The sequence below is a fragment of the Macaca thibetana genome, chromosome 3, assembly GCF_024542745.1.
Source record: "Macaca thibetana thibetana isolate TM-01 chromosome 3, ASM2454274v1, whole genome shotgun sequence".
In the NCBI taxonomy this organism is placed as follows: Eukaryota; Metazoa; Chordata; class Mammalia; order Primates; family Cercopithecidae; genus Macaca; species Macaca thibetana.
In genome coordinates, this window is record NC_065580.1 from 93,874,148 (window position 1) to 93,901,451 (window position 27,304).

Sequence of the window (27,304 nt, forward strand, 5' to 3'; positions counted from 1 at the left end):
TTTTAAGAGGGAAATTTGGACAGACACACACAGGGAGAACACAACGTGACCACAAAGGCAGAGACTGGGATGACGCAGCTACAAGCCAAGAACAGCAAAGATTGGGCACAAGCACCAAAGGCTAGGAGGAAGGCTTGCCAGCACCTGATGGCAGACTTCTGGTTTCCAGAACTTCGTTTCAAGTTTCCTAGTTTGTGGAAATTAGTTACAGCAGCCCTGATAAATTAATACACCTCTCTCTCATCCTCCATAGTAAGCACCCACCTCCAACCTAATCCAGGGGCTTGTCTTTACTTTGGAAGGCCATTCACTTGTCCATGTCTGAATTAGACTCTACTTCATGGCTACATCTAGAACAGGCCCTAGCACACAGCTGTAGACTTTAGGACTCCAACACAGCAATGGAGAATCCCTCCTCCCAGCAGTCTCTGTATCCACACAGTAATCAGCCACCAAACACACTGGATTCTTCACACACATTATTCCACTTAGTCATCTGAACAACCTTCAAAGGCAGATATTAACCCTGTTTTCAAGATGCAAAAACTGAGTTTCAAAGAGGAAAGGCCACATGCCCAGCGGGACAGGAAATACATGAAGAGTCAGGATTTGAACCCACACTGTGTGACTATCAAAGTCAGTGCTCAATACGCTACACCTGTTTCTCAGAAAGTCACCACCTTGTATGGAAAATGAGTCCTCAAAAGCTCTTCATACCAGCAAGCGCAGAAAGTTGATAAATGTTGAAGCTGGTTGATAGGTACACGAGGATTTATTATACACTTTCTACTTGTATATGCTTATATGTTCATTATAGTGATGGCTGATTTTAAAATTTTAACTTAAATTTAAATTTAAATTTTTTTTTTTTTAGATGGAGTCTCACTGTGTCACTCAGGCTGGAGTGCAATGGCATGATCTCAGCTCACTGCAACCTCCGCCTCCCAGGTTCAAGCAATTCTCCTGCCTCAGCCTCCTGAGTAGCTGGGATTACAGGCACATACCACCACACCCAGCTAATTTTTGTATTTTTAGTAGAGATGGGGTTTTGCCATGTTGGCAAGGTTGGTCTCGAACTCCAGACCTCAAATGATGCGCCCACCTCGGCCTCCCAAAGTGCTGGGATTACAGGCTTGAGCCACTGTACCCGGCTTTAAAACTTAATTTTTAACGTCAAAGTCCAAAGTTTAAAATTAACAATAATCACTGGGCAAAGATGTAACACTTACACTGTTCATTAAAACATCAGTATATGACCTGGTGCAGTGACTCACACCTATAATCCCAGCACTTTGGGAGGCCGAGGCGGGAGAATCACTCAAGCTCAGGAGACCAGCCTGGGCAACATAGGAAGATCCCATTTTTACATAAAATACATTAGCCAAGTGTGGTGGTACACTTCTGTGGTCCCAGCTATTCAGGAGGCTGAGGTGGGAGGATCACTTGAGCCCAGGAGGTTGAGGCTGCAGTGAGCCATGGTTGCAGCATTGTACTCCTAGCCTGGGCAACAGAGACCCTGTTTTAAAAAAACAAAAACCAAAAAACTTCATTATGTAATGCACTACAGGTTATTATCTCAATACAACAAAACAGGTTGGCAGAATAGCAACTCCTGCATCTTTCAGAAAACACTGTAGTTTGAGTAAAATGAAATTTGATCTTACCAGGTTTATTTTTTTTCCAGGATAAAGTTTCCTAGGATTTCAACTGTATCGTAAGAGAAATACTCTCTCATTGTTTAACATATTTTATAGGCAGAAGCAGTAAAATTGCTAAAACCAAATTCAAGCACTACATCTGTTAGAATTATAATCATGACCAAAAGTTCAGCTAAATACAAATTCACTTATATCACAGTCAGTGCATCATCTGCCATCTCAATAACTATCCTCCTACCGTTACTTTTTATCCAATTGCTATGTGCCTTATGGTAAAACAAAAATGGCCTTGCCCATTAGTGACACCTCAGACAAGTAAGTATAAAGATCAAAATTCTAGAACCCCATAACAAACTCAATACTTAAGCAAGGCTGGGTGTGGTAGCTCATGCCTGTAAATCCCAGTGCTTTGAGAGGCCAATGCAGGGGTGGAGGGGTAAGGGAGGGTAGAGATTTGCTGGAGCCTAGGAGTTTGAGACCATCCTGGGCAATAAAGAAAAACCTAGCTCTCCCCCCCCACAAAAAAAAATCAATCAATCAATCAATCAATCAGCTAGGTGCAGTGGCTTGCACCTACAGATGCAGCTTCTTGGGAGGCTGAGGCAAGAGGATCATTTGAGCTCAGGAAATAGAGGTGGCAGTGAGCTATGATGGCGCACTCCAGCCTGGGTGACAGAGCAAGACTCAATCTCAAAACAAACACACACACACACCTAAGTAAAGCCATGTGTAGAAACAATATAACTACATTGATTATTTTGATAAATTAGTCTTTAATACTAATTATTCAAATACAGTGAATAGTGATGGAAGTATAGAGCAAAAATCAGGACACGAAGGCTGATGGATTTAGATGTTTACATGCAGGCTAACAAGCAAGTATATGAATAACTTTTACAACTCAATAATAAAGACAAATAATCCATTAACAGATTGGAAAAATGTCTACTCAGATTATTTGTCTAAGAAGATATACTACAAAAGGTCAATAAACACATGAAAAGATGCTTGATATCATTAGTCATCAGGGAAATGCTAACGAAAACCACAAAAGGATACCACCACTTTACACCCAGTAGGCTATAATCAAAAAGTCCGATCATACCAAGTGTTTGCACAGAAAATGAAGAGATTAGAGCCATCTTACACTGCTGGCAAGAATGTAAAATGGTACAGTCACTTTGGATAACAGTCTGGCAACTTCTCAAAATGTTAAACATAACGTTACTATGTGACTCTGCAGTTGAACTCCTAGAAACAGACCCAAGAAAAATGAAAACACATGTTCACACAAGAAATTATACGTTAATATACATAGAAGCATTATTACAGCCAAAAAGTGGAAACAACCAAAATGTCCATGAACTGACGAACAGATAAACAATATGTGGTACATTTATGCAGTGGAGTATTACTCAGCAATAAAAAGAATAAAGTCTGGATACAGGCAACAACATTGAAGAACCTTGTAAACACTTTCCTCAGTGAAGGAAGCCAGACACAAAAGACCACATATTATATGACTGCATTTATATGAAATGCCCAGAATAGGGAAATACAGAGAAAGATTAGCAGATGCTTAGGACTAAGTGGGGTGGGGTAATGGGGGTTCAGTGCGGGGGGGAAAGAACAGGAGAGCGATATCGGAAGGGTGCAGAATTTGAGGTGATAAAAATATTCTAAAATTAACTGTGGTCGTATGTATTTGTGAATATACTAAAAACCACTGAATTGTACACTTTAAATGGGTGAATTGTATGGTATATAAATTGTATCTCAAAGCAGTGTAAGAAAGCCTTATTTACAAGAATGAGACTGAAAACAATTTATACAACCCCAACAAAAGAAATAAATTAGTCTTTTCCAATTATGCAGCCCTTTAAAAAGAATGGCTATAAATGGATCTTTATAAAACACCTGGTAGGGCCTGAGCGAGGTGGTTCATACCTGTAATCCCAGCACTTTGGGAGGCAGAGGCAGGCAGGTCATTTGAACCCAGGTGTTCAAGAACAGCCTGGGCAACATGGCAAAACCCCGTTTCTACAAAAAATACAAAAATTAGCTGGGTGTGGTGGTGCATGCCTGTGGTTCCACCTACTCAGGAGGCTGAGGTGGGAGGATCGCTTGAGCCTCAGAGGCAAAGGTTGTAGTGAGCCAAGATCACACCACTGTACTCCAGCCTGGGTGACAGAGTGAGACTCTATCTCAAAACAAAACAAAACAACCTACCTGGTAGGTTAGGTGTATTAAATGAATTTTCAACTTACAATATTTTCAATTTATAATGGGATTATCAGGACCATAACCCCTTATAAGTTGATAAGCCATCTGTAAAATCAAACATTAATGCCCTTCTTATAGAAATTAAATTTTGGCAGTAACCAAATAGTATCTGGGAGTTTCTCTTTATAGAAGTGTTGATTAATAAATGAAAGAATAATAGAATTGGAAAATGACCTTTTTGCCTCCCTTTATGAAATAATGGAGCTCTCAAATCTATGGCTGCTAACATTACAAAAAGAGAAAACCAAGTATGTACTTCCTGACAGAAGTCTGTACTACCATCTATGAAGTATTCTCGCTTAAAGAGAAACAGGGGAGGTGGAGGGGAGGGAGAAAGAAAGTGAATCTGAATATGCCCAAACCTATTGTGGTTCTCAATCTTGGTAGCACAGTAGAATCACCTGGGGAGCTTAAAATACTGACGCCTGTATCCTAACACTAGAAATTCAAATTAGTATGAGACATAGCCTGGACATTAGAATTTTTTAAATTTAAGGTTGAGATCACTACTCTAAATCTAACCACCAATTCACAAGAATCCAGAAGACTGAGGAACATGCACTATACTTCAAGGATGAAGTCAGTCAACCTAAACATGACAGGATAAAAGAGTTTCTTCAACTAATGGGGCGGGGGTTGGGGGGGAAGATAAAACAAGAAAGGAATGGGAACATAAAAGTCAAGAGACTTAAATCGACTAACTGCAAAATATAAACCTCACCTGGATTCCCCGTACCACCCACCTTTTTTTTTTTTTTGGAAAGAGAGACAGGGTGTCGCTACATTGCCCAAAGTTGTCCTGCCTCAGCTCCCCAAAGTGCTGGGATTACAGGCGTGAGCCACCATGTCCAGTCTATTTGGATCCTAATACAATTTTTCAAATGTAAACCAACTAAGATATTTGAACAGACTTCATGGTTTATGAGAATTTTTTGTATGTGATGATACTGATTTTTTTTTAAACCCATATCTTTTAGAGATGCATGCTGAAATAATTTCTAATGAAATTACTTCTCTAAGATTTGTTTTAAATTATCTGATAGAGAGAGGTGGGATAGATATAGAGAAAATGAGATTGGCCTTAAGCTGGCAACTGAAGTTAGGGAATAGGTACACGGGGAGATTTATTATACTATTCTCTCTACATTTATAAATGCTTAAAAATTATCCATTTTATAATGTTTTTAAAATGTGAAACATTGGCCAGGCGTGCTGGCTCACGCCTCTAATTCCAGTGCTTTGGGAGGCCAAGGCAGATGGAGTGCTTGAGCCATTCTCTAATAAAAGTAACCAAAGCTCCTTAGACAAACAGCCATTTCAAGGACTGAAGCAGGAATTCTAGAAGATAATCCTGAAATATCTTGTAGTGCCAGAAAGTACGTACTCAAAAAGGAAAAACCAATCGCAACCAACCAACAAAAAACCACCACACACAGAAACACACAATGATGGAGTGACCAAAGGGACACAGGAGCCCCCAACAGCCAAAGCTGGAACATCAGAACAGCAAAATAGGTGAAGTAGTATTAGACTATAGCCCAGAGTACAAAATAAATGTCCACAAGCCAAATGACTGAATAAACAGGGAAGATTGAGCAGATCTCCATGGAGAGAATTCCAAATAATTTATGTAGACGGTCCACCCTCAAAGAGATAGAGCATAATTCTCTACTCCTTAAGTGTGGGCTGTGCAAAGTATTGGCAGGGAGGGGTGGTGGTGCAAACTACCATATACTATTTCATCCAGGTGATTAAGGTTAACATCAGTGTGCCGGCTGTGGTGGTTCACACCTATAATCCCAGCACTTAGGGAGGCCAAGGCAGGTGGATCACCTGAGGTCAGGAGTTTGAGACCAGCCTGGCCAATATGGTGAAACCCCATCTCTCCTGAAAATACAAAAATTATAAAGGCATGGTGGCAAGCACCTATAATCCCAGCTACTGGGGAGACTGAGGCAGGAGAATTGCTTGAACCTGGGAGGTGGAGGCTGCAGTGAGCCGAGATCACGTCACCGCACTCCTGCCTGGCCACAGAGCAAGACTCCGTCTCAAAAAAAAAAAGAAAAAAAGAGAGAGAAAGAAAGAGAGAAAGAAAGGTTAACATCAACATCAGTGGTAAGTCATATTGACTGTATGTACCCTTGATACAATGAGAACGACATTTTATCTGAAGTCTTCCTCCTAGAAAGTCCATAAACCCAGTCTAGTAATGGGAAAAACTTCACACAAGTTCCAACTGAGGGTCATTCGACAAAATACCTGATCAATATTCCTGAAAACCGTCAAGATCATCAGTAAGAAGGAGAGTTTAAGAAACTGTCTCCCAGCACTTTGGGAGGCCGAGATGGGCGGATCACGAGGTCAGGAGATCGAGACCATCCTGGCTAACACGGTGAAACCCCGTCTCTACTAAGAAATACAAAAAATAGCCGGGTGAGGTGGCAGCGCCTGTAGTCCCAGCTACTCGGGAGGTTGAAGCAGGAGAACGGCGTAAACCCGGGAGGCGGAGCTTGCAGTGAGCTGAGATCCGGCCACTGCACTCCAGCCTGGGCGACAGCGCGAGACTCCGTCTCAAAAAAAAAAAAAAGAAACTGTCGCAGTCAAGAGGAGCCTAAGCAAAAATGACAATGAAACAGTATCCTAAACAGGATAATGGAACAGATAAAGGATATTAGGTAAGAACTAAGGAAATCTGAGTAACAATATGGAATGATATGGAATGTGGTTTATTATAAACCATGAAAAAATAATTTGGTTCTTTAATTGTGACAAATGTGCCATACTCAAGTATGATGTTAAAAACAGAGAAGACTGGGTCTAGGGTGTGTGGGAACTCTACACTATCTGTACTACTTCCCTATAAACCTATGGCTATTCTACAATTTGTTTCAAATTATCTGATTTAACTTATCTGATTTTAAAAAAGGAACAAAGCACTGATAACCTGCTACAGCACACATGAACACTGAGAGCATTATACTAGGTGAAAGAAGCCACTTGGTATGTGAATATCTCAATAAAGTTATTATAAACACACACACACACTCACACAATGAGATACTACACACCTATGGCAAGGATGCAGAGCCATTTCAGACTGGCTAAAAATTAAACCACCAAGTGTTGTCAAGGACTGGACCTGCTGGTGAGAACATAAAGTGGCACAACTACTGTCACAAGTTTAGAATTTTTTAAAAACATTAAATATATGATCCAGTTATTCCACCCCTGTGTATTTATCTGAGAGAAATGAATATACCAGGAAGAAAAACTTTCTCCTTTATCAACTTAGGTTCAGTAATTGAGGGCCTGCAAATTCAACTGATAATGCACAGATGAAGAGGAGAAAAAAACCAAAACTTTTTCATATATGGAAGTGCACAAAAGCAGTACTCCAAACAGCTAAAAAAAGGGAGTTTAAAAACCCAATTAACTGGGGGAAAAGGATACAGGAGAAAAGGCTTCTATGGGAAAATAAATGGATTTCAAGGGGAACAGGAGATACATTTTGTGGTAATGTTTGTTTATGCAGGTAAGAGTGGTCTTCTCCATTTTTTTTTTTTCCACGCCAAGAACATTCCCCAAGAGGAGGCTGCTAAAAATCCCCGATTCCCAGAAGTTTCTGCCTTTAGTTAAATTAAGGAATTTCTGAATAGGCTTCTTTCTGCATCTGTTGAATCTCAAATGTCTTTAGTTTAAAATAATCTTCATACTATCTCTGGGGGTTACAAGTAGGTCCTCACAAAAAGCAAACATCCATATAGAGACCTACACATAAATGTTCATAGCACCTTTACTTGTAGTAAAAACTGGAAACAGCCCAAATGTTCATCAACAGGTAAACAAGTAAATTGTGGTATATCTATACAACAAACCACTACTCAGCGAAAGGGAATGAGCTATTGACTCACGCATCATAGGTAAATCTCAATGGTTTCACATGTGTATATGTATGTCAAAACTTATCAAAATGTTCACTTTAAAGATGTGTTTATGTCCATCATACCTCTTTTTTAAAAAATACCTACTAATTCAACGACTTAAGTTGTTACAAATCAGAACAAAAGTGAGAATTATTCCTTTTTTTTTTTTTTTTTGAGATAGTCTCACTCTGTCACCTAGGCTGGAGTGCAGTGGCACTATCTCGGCACACCGCAACCTCCACCTCCCACGTTCAACTGATTCTCCTGCCTCAGCCTCCCGAGTAGCTGGGATTACAGGCACACGACACTACACCGCCTAATTTTTTTATTTTTTAGTAGAGAAGGGGTTTCACCATATTGGCCAGGCTGGTCTCAAACTCCTGACCTGGTGATCCACCTGCCTCGGCCTCCCAAAGTGCTGGGATTTACAGGGGTGAACCACCACACCCGGCTTACTCTCAATGTTTAATGTGTGAAAAGGCTTAAGGTTTAAGTGAGAAAAACAAAAGCAGGAAATTACATGCAATATATTCAGTACTTTTTTTTTTTTTTTAATTACAAGACTACACAGATGGGAAAAAGAAATTGGATGATAAATCTTTAATCAACACATTGTAACTGTTTGCCCAAAAAGTGTGAAGAATATCAGACATATACAGTTGGAGAAAAGAAGCCATGAATAGAACTGAGAGTCAAAAATAAATGGTCAGGCTGGGTGTGGTAGCTCACGATCATAATACCAGCACTTTGGGAGACCAAGTCAAGAGGATCCCTTGAAGCCAAGAGTTCAAGACCAGCCTGGGCAAAATAGTGAGATCCCTTGTGTTAAAAAAAAAAAATTTAGCTGTGCATGGTGGTATGCACCTGGGAGACTGAAGCAGGAAGATCACTTGAGCCTGGGAGGTCAAGGCTGCAGTGAGCCGTGATTGAGCCAGTACACTCCAGCCTGGGCAACACAGTGAGACCCTGTCTCTAAAATACACACATACCCACACACACACCACTTTGACTACTGGTTAAAGATAGGCAAATATGCCAAGTGAAATGACGATGCTAGTTTTTGCAGACAAAATTGGCTAATATTTTGAATTATGTTAGCGTGAAGCATGCTGGGAAGGATATGGAAAAACAATGTCTTGTCCATTAGTGGGGGAAAGTATAAAGAAGCATAGAATTTCTATGAAAGTTTTGGTAATACCAAATAGCCTAAAAATTCACTCTGATCTAATTCAATTTGTGTGTATACCTGCATAGAAGTATGAAAGGTAATATGTCAAGACATTTTTGAACTTTACTTTCCAAATTTTATTCAACGAGCCTGTATTACTTATAATGGGGAAGAAGTATATTTAAGTCATTCTTTAACAGAGGCTTCTGAAAAAAAAAAAAATCAGTTTGAAACCAAAATACCAACTAAACAAGTGTAGATCTGTCCCTTCACTGACCAAGACAAGAATACAGATGAAGCTACTGAGCTACAGGGAAGCAAAGAGTGCCGCTAGATTGGGGTAAACCACCACAGCTCTGTTAGGAGTAGCTGGTGGGAAGATTCAGACAGCAGGGCAACCCCACTCCAGGACCTCCTACTCGTGCACATGAATGAAATCCCTCACATGCCAGTTAGAATTAAATACAAAACCCGTAACAGCACAACCACTTTTACCCCCTTTCCTCCCTCTTCATAGCTTATGTATAGGCAGCACAAGAATGCCAAGGCCACAACTGTACAGCACAAAACTTTCACTTTTGAAAAGATAGCTCACAGTTGTTTCTGTCACCTTGGATTTGTTGTTGCTTTTTTTTTTTTTTTTTGAGACGGAGTCTCACTCTGTTGCCCCGGCTGGAGTGCAGTGGCATGATCTCAGCTCACTGCAACGTCCGCCTCCTGGGTTCAAGCAATTCTCTTGCCTCAGCCTCCCAAGTGGCTGGGATCACAGGCACCCGCCACCACGCCAGCTAATTTTTTGTATTTTTAGCAGAGATGGGGTTTAGCCACGTTAGCCAGGGTAGTCTTGAACTCCTGACCTCAAGTGATCAGCCCGCCTTGGCCTCCCAAAGTGCTGGGGTTATAGGCATGAGCCACTGCGTCCAGCTTTTTTTTTTTTTTTTTTTTTTAAGACAGATTCTTACTCTGTCACCCAGGCTGGAGTGCAGTGGCATGATCTTGGCTCACTGCAACCTCCACCACTGGGTTCAAGCGATTCTTGTGCCTCAGCCTCCTGAGTAGCTGGGATTACAGGTGTGTGCCACCACATCCAGCTAATTTTTATATTTTTAGTACAGACAGGGTTTAGCCACGTTTGCTAGGCTGGACTCGAATTCCTGACCTCAAATGATCTGCCTGCCTTGGCCTCCCAAAGTGCTGGGATTACGGGCATGAGCCACTGTGCCCAGCCTTGTCATTGCCTTTTCAAATCTCAGTTGTATGGTCTGACATAGCCGTAACCCATCCATGACACTCTCACTTTCCAGGGGTGCAAGGACAGCTTTAACAGCTATAATGGGTTTAGACACTCAGACTTTCTGATCTATTCCTGGAAGCCAGTGCTGATTAATTTTTAACTTCTTTGGAACTGAGCCCCAAACAAAACATGAAACTGGGACTTATATTACAATGACTAAGGTACTACTACAGACATCTACTTAGAATCAAGTATCACCAAAGAAAGGCAGAATAACCTGAGAAATGTTTCATCCAAAAGATTGCAAATGAAAAAGTCTTTTTAAAATGATAAAAAGCACTGACCATTGTCTGTAGACAGACCCAGTACACACCCTAGTTGAATAAATTGTATCACAAAGGTAGAGCAGCAAGATCAAAATGAGTAAGAACTTGAGGCAAGGAGAAGGAATGTTTCTCTTTTTACAAGTGAATGTTTATGAACCACCACTTTCAGTCCTTATTCTTCAATGCATTTAGTTCAAGAAACAATAAGTAAATTGCTAAGCATCTGAAACAAAATGAAAAATCGAACAACCCAGCAAGTCTCATTAATAGCTCTTCTAGAATATTAATGACATAGAAGATAATGCACCCAGATTAAAATGCACAATACTGGTGTCACCTGCTACACACCCTAACCAACACAGCTAACCTACAGAAATTATTTAAGGTAAGTAGTAAAGAAGGAAGAGACTGCTCTTCTCTACATTCATGAATGTTGTAAACCGATGGCCAATACTGCCCACAGTATGGCAGATGTGGCCAAAATGAGGGCAGAACCATCAGTCCCTTCCTCACTAACCCTGATGAACCAAGACTTCCTCAAGCTTAGCTAAGCCTCAAATGAGAAAAGGCAGCACTTTCTGCAAACATGTGAGAGTGCTGGATAGCACAAAGGCTGAGTTCAAGAAAAGGCTGATTCAGTAAGTAGTGCTGTCACAAATGGAAAACCATTTGGAGAAAAAAAAAAAGACAAGGACAGTTAATCATCCCATGTATTGACAAAAATATACAACTATTAATGATAGTTACCCTCTGAATGGTAGGATTTTAAGTCCTTTTTTCTGTTTTCTAAAGTGAACACAAACACTTTTTTTTTTTTTGGAGACAGGGTCTTGCTGCTCTGTCACCCAGGCCATAGTATGATTACGGCTCACTGCAGCCTCAATCTCCCAGGCTCAAGGGATCCTCCACCTCAGCCTCCCAAGTAGCTGGGACTACAGACGTGGGCCACCACGCCTGGCAAATTATTGTCCTTTTTTAAAGAGATGGGGTTTTATTATGTTGCCCAGGCTGATCTTGAACTCTTGGGCTCAAGAAATCCTCCCACCTTGGCCTCCCAAAGTGCTGTGATTACAGGCATGAGCCTCTGTGCCTGGCCAAAAACATTTCTAATTTTAAAAAATTAAAGTTTGAGTGGCATATAACTCCCAGTTGCTATAAGATAGCCACTGGTCAATTTCTTAGGAGTTCCTAAAGGACACTCTGATATCTGACTTCCTTAGGGGACACTCAACAAGTCTCATTAGCTTCCTTGGAATTAACCCACCTTTGCTTCTGTGATAAAAGAGAACTTGGTTTCATCCAACTCAAGATGTCTTCTGCCCGCTGGAGTGGCCTTCCAGAAGGACCCCTTCCCTGCAGAACTGTGATCGCCTCACCAACGATCACTCAGAATGGTCCTTCACACTAGTACCAGGCAACGTGGTTAAATCAGAAACCTCGTTCACAAAAGCCTCCCTCCCACACATACCTTGTAACATGTAAATCAATAATAAGTTATTATTAACAACTAAAAGCTAGTTCAATTGTAACCGATGATCATCTCACGCCTAAGGAATACGGGCATGTGATCTTCTATTCACTGAACAAATGTCAACAAATGTCAAGGACAGCTAAGATTCCACCCTGCAATAAGCACAGTTTAGACCTGTAGCGAGGACTATGTTCAGTTCTGAACCCTACTCTAAGGGACACGGAAACTGTGCCCCCAAAGGGAAACAGGCTGAGAGGGGCCAGTGGAGGGGAATCTGGGAGGGACAGATGAGTGGTCTGGAGAGTTTCTCAGACAGATGATGGACCATTTGAATGTGCTCTCTTCACACATTGGGAGAATTTTTATATTTTCAAAGGAGCTAAAACAAACATGGAGGTTGAAATGAACAGGCTCTCTAAAGATCATCTAACCTGAGGGTGCCAATCACATTCATTTTGCATGCCAGCTGCAAACAACTGGTTGTGATGATCCACAGTTTGTGTGAGGAGGATTGTGGCCTAATCTAGGATAAGTGAGAAGAGTCTCTCCTTGAGAGTCCCTCCTGCCGTGGAAGGAAGGAGGCTGAACAAGTACCGTGGATTCCCAGCAGTGACCTTTGCCAGTGGCCTGGATACTGAAGAGGCCAGTCGAGTTATTAAAGGGTGCACAAATCCACACATGCTTTCAAGACTTTCTGATAAGGCGAATAAACAATAATTCCTACACTTGTGTATACCATAATCTTTCAGATAGGTATATGGGTTGTGTGATTTAAAAAAAACTTATTAGTGTTATATGTTTCTAAAGGTAATCTAGATCACACAACAAGGTCTTTCAGCTACAGACACACCTGCATGACTTAAAAAATCCCATTTTATCCCAAAATGATAAAGCTATTTATAATCAACAAGACTTTTTAAAATACCCACTTTGGAAGGCCAATGCAAGCAGACTGCACGAGCCCAGGAGTTGGAGACCAGCCTGAACAACATGGCAAAACCCTGTCTCTATAAAAAATACAAAATTTAGCCAGGTGTGGTGGCACGTACCTGTAGTCCCAGCTACTCGGGAAGCTGAGGTAGCAGAGTCACTTGAGCCTGGACAGTCGAGGCTGCAGTGAGCTGTGATCATGCCACTGCACTCTAGCCTAGGTGACAGAGGGACACCCTGTCTCCCCTGCCCCTACCCTCCCCAAAAACAACAACAACAAACCATGAGAGAAAAATAAGGCCAGGAAAAATTAAGATTGAAAATAAATTGATATGAAGTTAGTGGTGAAGTTAAATATTCTAAAAATATATAGTAGAGGTGACCCTTAAACTCAGTAGAAGACAACACCAAGGCAAACGCGGTCAGTGAGAAATTATGCAGGCTCCATCATGCGCTACAAAGCTGTCTCTAGTAGCCAAGGGGAGCATATAAGCAAAGATGCTCTTTTTAAACATTAATTAAACAGCACGTCAGAGTAAAATTCCTACCATACAAAAACAAAGCTGTGACAAAAGAAAGGTTTGCTCGTGTTTAGTTAAGCAAGAAAGAAATTAACACGATGAAGTCATGTCTTTCATGGGAAAGATATCATGTAAATTATCTGAAGTCAGAAATATTTGTTCAGCTGGGCAACTTCAAGCAGTGGTAAACAATACTGGATACTGCAAGTGCACAGAACATGCTCAGAATTGATGGGCATCAGATTTGCTGAGAAAGGAGAACATGAAGTAATGATGGGTGTAAGCTCAGAGGAGCTTAGCATTAATCCACCCTAATGAGGCTGGCATCTGGGGGCACAGCCTGCTCAATTTCACAGCCATAAGGAGCATCCCTCACTGATGCTTCTGACTTCTTTGTGACTCATTTTTTCAACACTAAATGTCTGAGGTTTTTCTTAACATTTTTTTAATAAGAAACTGAACTTCCCCCAAAATAGAAAGCTGAATATTATGATCAACTGCTATTAGAAACCCTAACCAAAACAACCTGAACTATTTAAAACAAGTAACCAGATCAAGATAAAACACCTGCAACATACTTTCCAAAACATCTGATCCCTGCTAGTGAAGGGATCATAGCTGGCACCAAGATTTCCATTTGCCACCACCAAAAAATAAAAAATAACACAAAGAAACAACAAACAAAAACATTTTTTAAGAACTTCAGTGATTTCTGCATCAATAAAACTCAATGACCTGGGGCCAAGTGCAGTGGTTAACGCCTACAATCCTAGCCCTTTGGGAGGCTGAGGCAGGAGGATAGCTTGAGTCCAGGAATTTGAGACCAGCCTGGGCAATATGGCGAGACCCCATCTCTACCCCCCAAAAAAGAAAAAAATAATTAACGGAAAAACCAAGAGGCTGGGCACAGTAACTCACACCTGTAATCCTAGCACTTTGGTAGGCTGCAGCGGATGAATCACTTGAGGTCAGGAGTTCGTGACCCGCCTGGCCATAGTGGTGAAACCCTGTCTCTACTGAAAATACAATAATTAGCTGGGCGTGGTGGCAGGTACCTGTACTCCCAGCTATTCGGGGGACTGAGGCAGGAGAACTGCTTGAACCTGGGAGGCAGAGGCTGCAGTGAGCCGAGATCACGCCTCTGCACTCCAGCCTGGGTGACAGAGGGAGACTCCATCTCAAAAAAAATAATAATAATAATAACAAAAAATACAAACCTCAGTGACCTGAAACAACAAATTTATATCCTATTTTCTTATACCCACCCCCCCCCCCCACCCCTACACAAAAAAATCCAGTGAGTTATTATTTTTTTAAACCGAATAACCTATTACAGAGTTGAAAAAATTCCCAACCAATACACGTTGAGTGAATCCTGACCAGCAAGTCCACACCAGCCATTGTTCTGGGTCTTTGATAGCATGGGAGGACAGAGCCCTACCCACCTTAGCTCTGGTGGGGGAAATAAACACAAATCAGAAGACAATTAAATATAAAGTGCTGGCTTGGGGATAGGGGGCAGGGAGGGGTACACACCTATAGGCCCGGAACTTTGGGAGGCAAAGGAGGGAGGATTGCTTTAGCCCAGGAAATTGATGCAGCAGTGAGCTATGATCTCACACTGCACTGGACAACAGAGAAGACTCTGAGTTTTAAAATATGTATTTACACACTTACACACGCACACACACACACACACACACAAAATGCTAAGTCAAATAGTGAAATCACCCAAAATAGCTGGAATTACTGGCAGATCGTGTAGCAATAAACCTAGTTTTCTGAAGAAAAAAACATATACATGAGAGAATGCAAGCCTACATGCTAAGTGCTACCACAGTGTTAAGTATGGGAGAAACACAGGAGAGATGTCTAATCCAAGAGTGGCAGGAATGACGTCTAAATTGAGGGCTAAATAATTGGTGAGAATCAAGAAAGATGGAAAGGATCCAGAACAAAATAAGACTGTTGGGGAAAAAAAAAAAAGAGAGAGAGAGCAAATGGATTCTTGGCAAAGAAAACGTATGCAAAAAGCCCTGAAGCTAAGAGAAGGATGGGGTTGAGGAAGTAAAGTACTTCATAGTACTGGAGCACACAGCATGTGAATTTCAGCCAAAGGACAAATGCCTCCAAGAAAAGTCAATTCACAGTGCAGCAGGGCGAGGCACTTGTCTTATTTGCTGGTTCTCACACGGACCCTGAAAGGACTTTTTTTTGTTAATCCCATTTTCACAGATGGGAAAGGGACTCTGTATGATTGTCACTTTTACCCAAAGTCTCATAGCCAGAAGAAGTTGCCCTCAAAGTCTCTACCCCATCTTTCCATTCGACTATTCTGGGGCTTGAGGTTCAGACCCAGAAACCCCATACCTCTGCCTTATATTTTAATGAAAAGTGTGTCTCCAGGTTTATGTGGAGAATAACCAAGACCTCGGAAACATTTAGTGAAAACCAGAGCTAGGAGGAATCTGTTTTTTTGCGAGTCCAGAGAAGCAGACTTGGATAAGACATCAAAGTTGTCTTGTGCAGCAGATTCTCCTCCAGCACATAGTAGGCACTATGATAAATTCAAAAAGGCTTCTAAGAAGAGGCAGAATCAAGGACAGGGAAGGAGCTCAGCTCCACAGCTCAGGGAGGGTGACGGAATGGCCTAAGGCCCAGGAGAGCATCGTGTTGTCAACTGCCAGGGTCAAGCCTGAGACAGGAGCTATGAACTAGCACCGTCTGGGCTCTGATGTTGAACTGCTGCCATTTCCTCTCAGGTCTCAAAGGCACCAGCTACTAACTGGCCTTACACCAATACATGCCTCCTTCTATCTTGTCATCTCATAATAGGAATGCTGCATCCCCTACGTGAAATGATAAAATGTATTCTGCATAGAAATCTCTCTAGGTACTGAAGAACTTTATCTTAATGTATTTCACCACTGAGTATTTATAGTCCCCACTCTCAAGGTTGTGGTCCTATAACCATTTATTTGACACTTGAGTGCTGACTACACTGGTGGTAAATTGAATAATGGTCCCAAATATATCTACCTCCTAATGCTTAAAATCTACGAATGGTACCTTATATGGCAAAAGGGACATTACAGGTATAATTAAGTATCTTGAGGTGGAGATATTATATGGGATTACCTGGTTGAGCCTGATGTAATCATGGATCCTTGCAAAAGGGGCAAGAGAGGACGGAAAGTCAGAGAGAAGGCAATATGAGGACAGAAGCAAAGGCTGAAGTGGTATACTTTGAAAGAGGAAACCATGAAAGCCAATGACCACAGCCAGGCACTAGGTCCTGGGAAAGGCAAGCAAATGGATTCTCCCCTAAGACTTCCAGAGGGAGCCAGTTCTCATGACAACCTTGACTTTAACCCACTGAGACTGATTTCAGACTCTTGGCTTCTAAAACAAAAATTAATTTCTGCTGCTTTAAACCACCAAGTTTGTGATTAATTTGTTACAGCAGCATAGGAAACTAATATACCTATTCTTATTTTATGTTAGCAGGTAAATTTTCTATACCACCAGTCATATTAAATTGCTCTAAAAGAATCTACCTCTCCTCCACCTAAAAAAAGTGAAGCAATATTGATAAAACAAAAGCAGAATGTTGACTATTATTAAGGTCAGCAGATGGGGGGTTCAGTATACTATTTTCTCAATGTGTTTATGTTTGAAAACTCCCAAAGTACAGGGTTTAAAAAGTCACTTTAAAATTCCTAAGGAAGAAATCACATTTCTACGCCATCTCCCACTGAGCCGTATGAGCCAGTTTTTTTTTCCCCCAACACTGGAACAAGTTGTCATATCTTTAGTTCAATGCCACACCAGGTCCTTGGTTAGCAGATAAGGGACACATGGTATAAAAAGTGTGCATCCTTAAACATGTTTTCTAAGCAGTACATCTGAGAGGCACACAGGAGCTGAGCACCTAAAGTAACATTTGTGTTTCCCCTATCTTGTTTCTCCAGGATAGTAAATCATGTATTAAAAGAGTTCTCCAAAGTATTATATTACTTTTTGCTGATCACAAATACGCAAATGCATCTAACATGATCTGATTTCTCTTTTTTTTTTTTTTTTTTTTTTTTGAGACGGAGTCTCGCTCTGTCACCCGGGCTGGAGTGCAGTGGCCGGATCTCAGCTCACTACAAGCTCCGCCTCCCGGGTTTACGCCATTCTCCTGCCTCAGCCTCCCGAGTAGCTGGGACTACAGGCGCCCACCAACTCACCCGGCTAGTTTTTTGTATTTTTTAGTAGAGACGGGGTTTCACTGTGTTAGCCAGGATGGTCTCGATCTCCTGACCTCGTGATCCACCCGTCTCGGCCTCCCAAAGTGCTGGGATTACAGGCTTGAGCCACCGCGCCCGGCACATGATCTGATTTCTAATGCAATTCAACTCTGTGAAAGTCTAACACAAAATATTAGGTTGGTACAAAAGTAAATGGAGTTTTTGCCATTAAAAGTAGTATCTCTAAAGCTATATAATAAGCAGGTGGTTTTGAACTGAGAGAGCCACAGCTGATCTTGTCCTGCTCCTCCAGGGTAACACTTTGAGGACAGTGCTATCAGAGGTTCTTCATAGCCTAAGTACTGTCTGCCACACCAACACTGCAACCAAAAGGGGCCATTCTAAGGCTGACCCAGCCTCAGAAAGCAAAGCACGTGATAAGATCACATCCTTCAATCTAATCTGGCTGTACTTGTTACACCCACTAAAAATTAAGAAATACCTAGATGCCCAAGAATTTCCATTTCACACAAGAACAACTTCAAAAGCCACCTCATGACTGAGCATGGATCCAACCATAAATACTTACACAAGCACGCACCAAAGCCAACCATATGCATCGCAGCATAATGACTGTGTGTAAAATGAGTCAGCTGGAGAAGCAGAAGTATTTAAGATGCTGTCAAAACCCTACTTTTTTGAGATGGAGCCTCACTCTGTCGCTTAGGCTGGAGTGCAGAGGCACGATCTTGGCCCACTGCAATATCTGCCTCCTGGGTTCAAGTAATTCACGTGCCTCAGCCTCCCGAGTAGCTGGGATTACAAGCACGTGCTACTACACAAGGCTAATTTTTGTATTTTTAGTAGAGACAGGGGTTTCACCATGTTGCCCAGGTTGGTCTCAAACTCCTGACCTCAAGTGACCCGCCTGCCTCAGCCTCCCAAAGTGCTGGAATTACAGGCGTGAGCCACCGCGCCCAGCCCAAAACCCTGACTGTTAAACCATGATTGAAGAAATGGTCTCCATTTAAAAATTGTAACTTTTCTGCTGCTACAGAGTAACCAAAAGTAAGGACACCAATCATATTTAAGATTCAGTCACTGTGCCCAAGTAGTAGGACCCCTTCCCAGCAGTACTTGCCTTCACACAGACCCACCAGAGAAACAGTTGCAGGGCCCCTGCTGAGGGGGTTCACCATCAGCAACACCAGCATGAACTGCCAGGAGTCTGATTATCCAGGACCCTTCCTGCCTTGTTATAGGAATTGTCTTCCATCATTCAAACTCACAGTACAAAAAATACAGCAGGAAGTCTTCTGAAATTAAGGTTTGAAAAGTCACTGCTATGCCGGGCGCGGTGGCTCACACCTGTAATTTCAGCACTTTGGGAGGCCAAGGCAGGTGGATCACCTGAGGTCAGGAGTTCAAGACCAGCCTGGCCAGCATGGTGAAACTCTGTCTCTACTGAAACTACAAAAATTAGCTGGGTGTGGTGGCGGGCACCTGTAATCCCAGCTACTTGAGAGGCTGAGGCAGGAGAATCGCTTGAACCCGGGAGGTAAAGGTTGCAGTGAGCAAGACTGCACCACTGCACTCCAGTCTGGGTGATAGAACAAGGCTCATCTCCAAAAATGTCACTGCTTCCCTAGCGGTTAGTATGAAGCAAAATGCAGTTTAGGCTGGGCACGGCGGCTGAAGCCTGTAAAGCCTGTAATCCCAGCAATTTGGTTGGCCGAGACGGGTGGATCACCTGAGGTCTTGAGGTCAGCAATTCAAGACCAGCCTGGCCAACATGGCAAAACCCCATCTCTACTAAAATTACGAAAATTAGCCAGGCATGGGGGTGCGTGCCTGAAGTCCCAGCTACTCGGGAGGCTGAGGCAGGAGAATCGCTTGAACCCAGGAGGCAGAGGCTGCAACGAGCTGAGATTGCGTCACTGCGCTCCAGCCTGGGCGAAACAACAAGACTGTCTCAAAAAAAAAAAAAAAAAAAAAAAAAGGGAAAAAAGAAAAATGCAGTCTAAGTCCAAAACCACCTGCTTAATACATAGCTCAGAGATATTTTTAGACTTTTAGAGTTAAGTTGTATTAGAAATCAGATCATCTAAGATGGATTTACCTATATGTGATTAGCAAAAGTAACATATACTTTGCAGAACTTTTGCACATTTGTACTGCATGACTTTCTATCCTTAAGTATAAAAAGCTAAGAAGAAATAAACAACTTGAGTTACGCCTGTTAAACTACTTTGCAAATTTCTATCATAGATAAAAAGGGACTGCTGATGGTAAAGGCAGTTAAGTTAATTTCCATCATTAAATGATAATTTTTATAGAAAGTGATACTTGTGCAAAACAAAGGAGGTGATGAGAGTAAAACATTTGAGCATTTGGTCAAGAAGGGGGAACTTACACCTTCCATGGGAAAGTATTTTAGGAACATACCATCATTTTGGGTGACCGAGGGGAGAGAAAGCAGAGTGAGATTAAGAGAGAGACCACATCATGACAAGACAAACTTACAAGTGGAGATTAAGCATTTACAAATTTTTATAGCAGACTGACAATTTTATGTCTGTTGAATCTGATAATAAAAATCAGCTTGTCTGTTGGCTGACATTAAAATTTCATTGTAATAATTTATTTTCATTGTATTTTACAAAGAAGTCAGTGATCAATTAGAAATTTAAAAATAACTGGTCGTTCAACACAGCTGAGGAACAAATGATTTAGAAAAGTAATTCTTAATGGAGAAACCTTCACCCCTTAAGGAAGTGGTTTTAGAAATCTATGGATCTTTTGGGGTTAGGAAAAGGGTCCTTTACTAATATTTGATAGGCACAGACCAGGTATGTCACACATCCTGAAGTGTGCAGTACAGCTTCACACAATAAAGAGAGGTGGCCTCATGTCCTGCACAGCCTTTGAAGGTCCTTGATAGTCAGATACAGAGGAAACCCATTTATCTGTCCCTATAACCTGACAAAATATTTATTGCTCAGTTTTCATATATACTGTATCTTCCAAAACTGTATCATGTAAATCAAGATACTATTATATTTTGGTCTGCTTATCACTGTAGAAAACCACTAAACTGAGAGCACACAACTTTTGCATTGCCTGCATATTATTCCTGTCTCAACACCAGTATTGGTCCACTGAGGATTATTCTACATATGGTACAAGCACTTGGCCATTTCATTATACCTAAACTCTGATCATGCCTAAGTATTTACGTACTAAACTTTTTTTGTATAAATAATTTGTATGTCACCTTTCTGGTACTACTAGGACATTATATTGATTTTTAAATTATATACATATATAAGTGGGTTATATTTTCTGTGAATTTCACTTAGGATTGTAATTGGGACATTACATAGGAGGAAATTATAGATCTCAATAAAAACACTGATGAAATCGGTGCTAAGTCATAAATGTGTAGGTGAACTTGCAGAAGATATTAGAAGTCATCCTTATTTCCACGTTTGAGATGACAGAAGTATATACAGTTTAGATACAGTAGCAGGTAAAAAAGGAGGTTCTGCCTAGTTTAAATCCCAATTTAGCCAATGGTAGCTGCAAGACCTTGGCAAGTTTTTCCATTTCCCAATTACTTTTTTTTGTTTGTTTTTAAAAATAAGAATAGCCCTATTCCCTTCCTATATCTAGGGTTGGTTCTAAGAATATAACAAGAACGAGAATCCATCTAGAGAGGTACTTGGCCAGGCACGGTGGCTTACGATTAAAATCCCAACACTTCGGGAGGTCAAGGCAGGAGGATCACTTAAGCCCAGGATTTTGAGACCAGCCTGGGCAAGACTCCGTTTGTTTAAAAAAAAAAAAAAAAAAAATTTTTTTTTTTTTTTTTTTTTTTTTTTAAATTAATGGAGCATGGTGACGTATGTGCCTGTTGTCCTAGCAACTCGGGAGGCTGAAGCAGTAGGATTGCTTGAGCCCAGGAGGAGTTTAAGGCTGCAGTGAGTAGTGATCGTGCCACCTCACTCCAGCCTGGGTGACAGAGTCTCGAAAAAATCAAATGGAAAAAAAAAGGTTCGCATATTGCTCTGCTCATAATCAGCACAACCCACATGTGTGATATTAAGTTAATCTAAAATGCAAAGGCAGAGTACTAAAGAGAAGGAAATGAGCTAAGAATATGAGAGTAGTCATAAAAATGAGTGAAAGATAGACAAATCAAATATAGGCCTTCTTTTAAAAAGAAATCTGAAATATCAGTCATTATCATTAGCCAGAGTAAGCTAATCAAACAATTTCAATCTTTGTATATATACCTGGACACATGTGAGAGTCTAGGGGTAGTGGATACAAAACAAGAAAAAAAATCTAGCAAGATGAACACAGAAATCTCTATTTGGGTTGATAGTCAAGCTCTGAAAAGCATCATACACCCTCAATTCAACCAACACTTAACTTACTGAGCACCACCTTTGTCTACCAGATTGGAATAGAAAACTAAGGAAAGGTATTTGTGAATATATACAATACACATCTAGGAAAGATTGCAGTAAATTATAGCCTTTCTCATCCCCACATGGAAAGTGATACTGAATAGTAATTACTGAATAGTAATATTGTGTTTTGAATAAGACAAAGTAGGCCATTCAGGAAATCAAAATACGGCAGGTAGGCGGGGGGCCTTAGTACTGAGGCAATCCTTGCTTTTCAGGTTGCTGATAATAAAATTAGGAACAGTATCAATAGTGCCCTGTCATTCCCAATTGGTTTACTGTTCTAAAACCCTACCAGGAGACTTTGCCCTCCCCAGTCTTAACCTTGTATATCTTGTTCATTAAAACTGGAGGTAGAAAGATAGGAAAAGAACAAGTGAAGGTTTTTATATACTTAAATTTAAAATGATGAGCACTGCATACACATCTCTAGTGCTGAGTCACATGGAAAAAATTGAATACGCATTTCTTTTAAGATGGTAAAGTCCTGTTTCAGTCTTAATTCAACCAAAGGTTATCTACAAGAATAAATTTAAAAGCAAATTACTTGTGAGCAGTTACTCCGTTCTTGAAAAATAAAAGATTCAAATTCACCTCTTTCTAAATTTAAAAGGCACCAAAAAACAATATTCAAAGAAACAACTTAAACTTTAGCTCCAGGTTCTAGATCCACACAAATTTCAACAGGCACAACCCACCTTGTTTCTCCCACTGAAAGCAGTTATAAAATCTGGACCGAAAGTATCAAACAATAATTTGAAGACTCAAAGATAGCAAACAGATTGGGAACTCCATAGTACTATAGAAGCTGACGTGATTTGCTTCTTTTTTTTTTCTCTGCTATGCCCCAGCCTAGATTCAGCAGCAAAAAACCTGCAAGTTAGTGCACACAGACAGATCTCAGGAGAAGCCTTGTAGTTTGGGCTGGAGAAGCAAGAAAGGGGAACGGGGCGCACAGCAGGAGGTGAGAGAAGGTGAGCAGGCCTAACTGCCTGAACCCCGCCTGCTGTCAGATCAGCGGCGGCAGCATTAGATTCTCATAGGTGTGCATACCCTATTGTGAACTGCGCACGCAATGGATCCAGGTTGCATACTCCTTAAGAGATTCTAACCAATGCCTGATGATCTGAGGTAGAACAGTTTCTATCCTGAAACCACTCCCCTTCCCCCACCATGGAAAAATTATCTTCTACCAAATCAGTTCCTGGTGCCAAAAAGGTTGGGGACCACTGATCTAAAACACCAACGGAGCTAAGAAGCTATAGTTCCAAAGGGATGGGTTGAACCTGTTTGCTGCTTTTCCTTCTGTTTGCCTCTCGTTAGCCCTGGACACGTATACAGTTACAGGAAGTGCACAGCCACGCAACGTATCTAAGGCCCTTGCTTTTCTGATTAGAGAATCAAAAAGGGAAGCCTCTGGGAAACAAAATACTAATCGTGTCCGGAATTGGTTCCTTCCAGTGGGTTCTTGGTCTTGCTAACTTCAAGAATGAAGATGCGGACCCTTGTGGTGAGTGTTACAGTTCTTAAAGATGGTATGTCTGGAGTTTGTTCCTTCAGATGTTCAGATGTGTCCAGAGTTTCTTCCTTCCGGAGGGTTCGTGGTCTTGCTGACTTCAGGAGTGAAGCCGCAGACCTTTGCAGTGAGTGTTACAGCTCTTAAAGGTGGCGCATCAGGATTTGTTTGTTCCTCCCGGTGGGTTCCGGGTCTCTCTGAATTCAGGAGTGAAGCCGCAGACCTTCGCAGTGAGTGTCACGGCTCTTAAAGGTAGGGCGGACCCAAGACTGCAGCAGCAAGACTTATTGCGAACAGCCAAAGAACAAAACTTCCACAACCTGGAAACGGGACCCAAGCTGGTTGCTGCTGTTGGCCCAAGTGGCCAGCTTTTATTCCCTTATTTGGCCCCACCCACATCCTGCTGATTGATCCATTTTACAGAGCACTGATTGGTGCATTTTTACAGAGTGCTGATTGGTGCATTTACAAACCTTTAGATAGACAGAGTGCTGATTGGTGTGTTTACAACCCTTTAGCTAGACAGAAAAGTTTTCCAAGTCCCCTCCTGACCCAGAAGCCCAGCCGGCTTCACCTCTCAAAACCATAGAGACACAGGAGCTCATTCAGCTTCAACATCACCATGTTATCAGAAATCAATCAAACGGATAAACCTCTGCAAGGCTGATGAAGATTGTGAGAGAACACAAAAATTACTAGTATCAGAATTAAAAAGTGGAGATACCACTAGCGACCCTACAGACATTAAAGGATAAGGGAATACTACAAAGCTTTACATAACTTGTCCATGATGATGTAAAGTTATTTTAAAAAAAGGAAAAGAAAAAAAAATAAACAACTTGGATAAATTAACCAATTCTTTGAACACTACAAACGACCCAAGATGAAATAACCTGAAGAACACTATAATTACTGAAGATATTGAATTTGAGCATAAAAAAAGGGGCGGGGGGAACTGGTGGCTCACGACTGTAATCCCAGCACTTTGGGAGGCTGAGGCAAATGGATCACCTGAGGTCAGGAGTTCAAGACCAGCCTGACCAACATGGAGAAACCTGTCTCTACTAAAAATGCAACAATTAGCTGGGCATGGTGGCACATGTCTGTAATCCCAGCTACTTGGGAGGCCAAGGCAGGAGAATCACTTGAACCCAGGAGGCGGAGGTTGCGGTGAGCCGAGATTGGGCCATTCACTCCAGCCTGGGCAACAAGAGCAAAACACCATCTCAAACAACAACAACAACAAAAAACCTCTGAGAGAAATTGTTCAAGTGGTTTCACAGGTGAATTGTATCAAACAATTAAAGAACACCAATTCAGCACAATCACTTCCAGAAAACATAAGCATGATTTCCCAACACATTTTAAGGCTGCTACCCTGATAACAAAATCAATGACAATCCAAACAAAAACAAAAACAAAAACACTACAGACCAATATCCCTCATGAGCAGAGACACAATAAGTCCTCAACAAAAAAGTTAGCAAATTAAACCAAGCAATATCTTAAAAGAATAAAATACCACAATAAAGTGGAGTTTATCATAGGAATGCAGGGTTGGTTCAACATTTGTAGGGGTAAAAAGTCAATGTAATTCATTTACAGCCCAGAAACTACATGATAATGTCAATTTATGCAAAAAAAGCATTTGAAACAATCCAACATTCACTCATCATATAGATTGTCAACAAACTAGAAACAGAAGGCAATGTCTTCAACCTGATAAAGAGTATCTACAAAAAACCCATAGCTAACATTTTACGTAATGATGAAAGACAGTGTTTTCTCACAAAAATTGAGGACGGGTAAGGATGTCGACTCTCATTAGAGGTCCTAGACAGTACATTACAGCAATAAAAGAAAAGGCACACAGACTATAAAGGAAGAAATAAAACTATGCCCATTTGAATACATAACTGTCTAAGTAGAAAATCCCAAGCAATCTATTAAAAAATAAAAAACAAACTTTCAGAACTAGTAAGTTTAGCAATGCCAAAGGATATAAGGTCAACACACAAAATTTAAAATATTTCTACATACTAAAAACAAGTAGAAGTCAAAACTTAAAAAATAATATTCACCTACTGTTTAGGGGAAAAAAAACCAAAATAACAAGTGTTGGAGTGGATGTGGAGAAATTAGGACACACTTGGACATTGTTGGTAGAAATGTAAAACGGTACAGCTGCTATGGAAAACAGTATGGCAATTCCTGAAATAATTAAAAATATAATTGCTGTAACATCTTTTTCACTGGTTTATTCAAGGACAGGAAAAGAAGAATTGCTATAACATCCAGCAATCCTACTTCTAGGAACATACCCAAAAGAACTGAAAGCAGAATCTCAAAGAGATATTTGTTCACCTACATTCACAGAGGCGTTGAACACAATAGCCAAAAGGTGGAAGCAACCCATACACCCATGGACAGAAGAATAAACAAAATGTAAAATTCGCATATAAAGGAATACTACTTAGCTTTCAAAAGAAAATTCTGACACATACTACAACAGTGGTCCCCAACCATTTTCACACCAGGGACTGGTTTCATGGAAGACAATTTTTCCAGGGACAGAGAGTGGGGTTAGGGGGATGGTTTCAGGATGGAACTTTTCCACCTCAGATCATCAGGCATTCAATTCCCCTAAGGAGTGAGCAACCTAGATCCCTCAACATGTGCAGTTCACAATAGGGTATGCATTCCTTTGAGAATCTAATGCCACCACTGATCTGTCAGGAGGCAAAGCTTAGGCAGTAATGCTCGCTCACTTACCACTCACTTCCTGTGGTACAGCCCAGTTTCTAACAGGCCACAGACGGTATACCAGTCTGAGGCCTGGGGATTAGGGACCCCTGTGCTACAACACGGGTGAATAGCATACTAAGTGAAATAAGCCAGTCATAAGAAGACAACTTAGTAAAGTTGATAATTATTCCAAAAGGGTTTTTTTTTTAACTTATTACAATCCCAATAAAAATCCCAACTGAATTTTTGTGTATAGACTTACTGGTTCTAAAATACATATGGAAAAGCAAAGTAATGACAATAGCCACGATTCTGAAAAATAATAAAGTTGAAGGAGTAATACTATTCCATTTTAAGACTGACAATATAAAGCCACAGTAACCAAGAAAGTGTAGTAGCAAAGGGACAGACATATAAATTAATGGGAGAAAAGAGTCCAGAAACAGACCCACCCAAATATGGTCAATTGATTTGTAACAAAAGTGTGAGGGCAATTCAATGGAAAATGAACAATATTTTCAATTTATGGTATTAGAATGAAACATTTACATGCAAAAAATAAAACCACGGCCTGTGAATCATACATTACATAAAAATTAACTCAAAATGCACCATAGGTTTAAGACAACAGGAGAAAACCTTCATAACTTTGATTTAGGCAAAATGTTTTTAGACAGGACACCAAAAATACTATTCATAAAATGAGACTGGCAGAAATGAATACACTGAACTTCATTAAAATTTAAAACTTTTGGTCAAGTGCAGTGGCTCAAGCCTCTAATCCCAGCACTTTGGGAGGCCAAAATGGACTGATCACCTGAGGTC

General features: G+C 40.9%; 1 protein-coding gene and 1 non-coding gene across 3 annotated transcripts in view; one reads left to right on the forward strand and one right to left on the reverse strand.

Annotated features, from left to right (window-relative positions):
* The window catches only part of IGF2BP3 (insulin like growth factor 2 mRNA binding protein 3), a 153,815-nt gene that overhangs the window by 65,131 nt on the left and 61,380 nt on the right, over nucleotides 1–27,304 (reverse strand). The gene's annotated exons all lie outside the window — the stretch shown is intronic.
* Nucleotides 15,231–15,301, forward strand: LOC126951850 (small nucleolar RNA SNORD65). Its single transcript, XR_007724696.1, has one exon. It is a non-coding gene; the product is annotated as a small nucleolar RNA SNORD65 (small nucleolar RNA).